We start from the raw sequence: 3,351 nt of genomic DNA on the forward strand, positions 1-3,351 counted from the left end.
CTACGGGAGTTTATTACCACCAAACCAGCAATGCAAGAAACGCTAAAGGGTCTACTGTAAAAAGAAAAAATAGGAAATGAAGAAGGAACACGGGGATAAAGAATAAAAATGGCGACCAACAAGTATCTATCAATAATTACTTTAAATGTAAATGGATTAAATGCCCCAATCAAAAGACATAGGATAACTGAGTGGATAAGAAAACATGACCCATATATCTGCTCCCTACAGGAAACCCACCTCAGAAAAAAGACACACACAGACTGATGGTGAAGGGATGGAAAAAGGTTTTTCAGGAGAACGGAAATGCAAAAAAAATCTGGGGTAGCAATACTTATATCTGACAAATTAGATCTCAAAGTGAAGGACATAAAAAAAGATAAGGAAGGCCACTTCATAATACTAAAGGGAGCAATCCAACAAGAAGAAATAACTCTGGTAAACATATACACACCCAATATAGGAGCACACAAATACATAAAAAAAACTTCTGGAGGAGATCAAGGGAGAGATTGACAGCAATACAATCATAGTAGGGGACTTTAATATCCCACTATCACCATTGGACAAATCCTCTAAACAAAAAATCTGCAAAGGAACATCAATCCTAAATGACTCACTAGATCAGATGCAATTAATACACATTTTCAGAACATTTTACCCCAAAGCCACAGAATATACATTCTTCTCAAATGCACATGGGTCATTTTCAGAGATAGACCATATATTGGGTCACAGGCAAAGTCTCTTCAAATTCAAGAAGATAGAAATTATATCAAGCATCTTCTCAGATCACAATGGCATAAAACTAGAAATCAACTACAATAAAAAGAATCCAAACAAATCAAACACATGGAGACTAAATAGCACGCTATTAAACAATGACTGGGTCACCAGAGAGATCAAAGAAGAAATAAAAAACATCATGGCAACAAACGACAATGAAAACACAACAATCCAAAACCTATGGGACACAGCGAAAGCAGTCTTGAGGGGGAAGTTCATAGCTCTACAAGCCTACTGCAAAAAACAAGAAACAATGAGAATAAATTACCTAACCGTACAACTCAAATAGTTAGAAAGACAGCAACAAGAAAAGCCTAGTGTAAGCAGAAGGAAGGAAATAATAAAGATCAAATTGGAGATAAACAACATAGAGACCAAAAAAGAAAAACAATACAAAAGATCAACAAAACCAAGAGCTGGTTCTTTGAAAGGATAAACAAGATTGATGAACCTCTAGCCAGGCTCACCAAGAAGCAAAGAGAGAGGACCCAAATAAACAAAATCAGAAATGAAAGAGGAGAAATAACAACAGACCGCACAGAAATACAAAGGATTGTTAAAAAATACTATGAACAACTCTACTCCCACAAACGAGACAACCTGGAGGAAATGGACATATTCCTAGAAAAATACAACTTTCCAAAACTCAATCAGGAAGAATCTACAAATCTCAATAGGCCAAAAACTATGAAAGAAATTGAAGCTCCCAGCAAACAAAAGACCAGGGCCAGATGGCTTCACAGGGGAGTTTTACCAAACATTCAAGGAAGAACTAAAACCTATCCTCCTCAGACTACTACAAAAAATTCAAGAGGAAGGAACACTTCCAAGCTCATTCTATGAAGCCAGCATCACCCTAATACAAAAACCAGATAAAGACAACACAATGAAAGAGAATTACAGGCCAATATCCCTCATGAACATAGATGCAAAATCCTCAACAAAATCCTAGCAAATTGGATCCAGCAGTACATCAGAAAGATCATACACCATGACCAAGTAGGATTTATCCCAGGGATGCAAGAATGGTATAATATCCGCAAATCAGTAAATGTAATACATCGCATACATAAATTGAGAGATAAAAACCACATAGTCATATCAATTGATGCAGAAAAAGCATTTGACAAATTCCAACACCCATTTTTGATAAAAACTCTCAGCAAAGTTGGAATAAAAAGATCATACCTCAACATAATAAAAGCCATATATGAAAAACCCACAGACAACATCATACTCAATGGGCAAAAACTAAAACCATTTAAAACAATATATTTTATTGATTTTTTACAGAGAGGAAGGGAGAGGGATAGAGAGCCAGAAACATTGGTGAGAGAGAAACATCAATCAGCTGCCTCCTGCACACCCCCCACCAGGGATGTGCCCGCAACCAAGGTACATGCCCTGACCGGAATTGAATCTGGGACCCTTGAATCTGCAGTCCGACGCTCTATCCACTGAGCCAAACCAGTTCTGGCATCAATGGGCAAAAACTAAAACCATTTCCCCTAAGAACAGGGACAAGACAGGGATGCCCACTCTCACAACTCCTGTTCAGCATAGTACTGGAAGTATTAGCCATTGTGATTAGACAAGAAGAAGAAATAAAAGGCATCCAAATTGAAAATGAAGAAGTAAAACTGTTCTTATTCACGGATGACATGACATTGTACATAAAAAACCCTAAAGACTCCATCAAAAAACTATTAGACTTAATAAATGAATTCAGCAATGTAGTAGGATACAAAATTAACTCCAAGAAATCTATGGCATTTCTATACACCAATAATGAACTTACAGAAAGAGAGTCTAAAATGTAGTCCCATTTACCATTTCACCAAAAAAAATTAAGATACCTAGGAATAAACTTAACTACTCAGAAAACTATAGGACTTTGAAAAAAGAGATAGAGGAAGACATAAACAGATGGAAGAACATACCATGTTCATGGAATGGTAGAATCAACATCATTAAAATGCCCATACTACCCAAAGCAATCTATAAATTCAACGCACTCCCCATTAAAATACCAACGGCATATTTCACAGACCTAGAACGAACTCTCCAAAAATTCATCTGGAATGAAAAAAACCCCGAATAGCTGCAGTGATCTTGAGAAAGAAGAACAAAGTAGGTGGGATCTTAATACCAGATATCAAGCTATATTACAAAGCCACTGTTCTCAAAACTGCCTGGTACTGGCACAAGAACAGACATATAGATCAATGGAATAGAATAGTGAACTCAGAAATTGACCCGAACCAATATGCTCAATTAATATTTCACAAAGGAGGCAAGAACATGCAATGGAGTCAAGACAGGTTCTTCAATAAATGGTGCTGGAAAAATGGGTCAGACATATGCAAAAAAAATGAAACTAGACCACCAACTTACACCATACACAAAAATAAACTCAAGCCGAAACCGGTTTGGCTCAGTGGATAGAGCGTTGGCCTGCGGACTGAGGGGTCCCGGGTTCGATTCTGGTCAAGGGCATGTACTTGGGTTGCAGGCACATCCCCAGTGGGAGATGTGCAGGAGGCGGCTGATCGATGTTCTCTCTCA

This window comes from Myotis lucifugus, unplaced genomic scaffold (assembly GCF_000147115.1).
Source record: "Myotis lucifugus unplaced genomic scaffold, Myoluc2.0 scaffold_1513, whole genome shotgun sequence".
NCBI lineage: Eukaryota > Metazoa > Chordata > Mammalia > Chiroptera > Vespertilionidae > Myotis > Myotis lucifugus.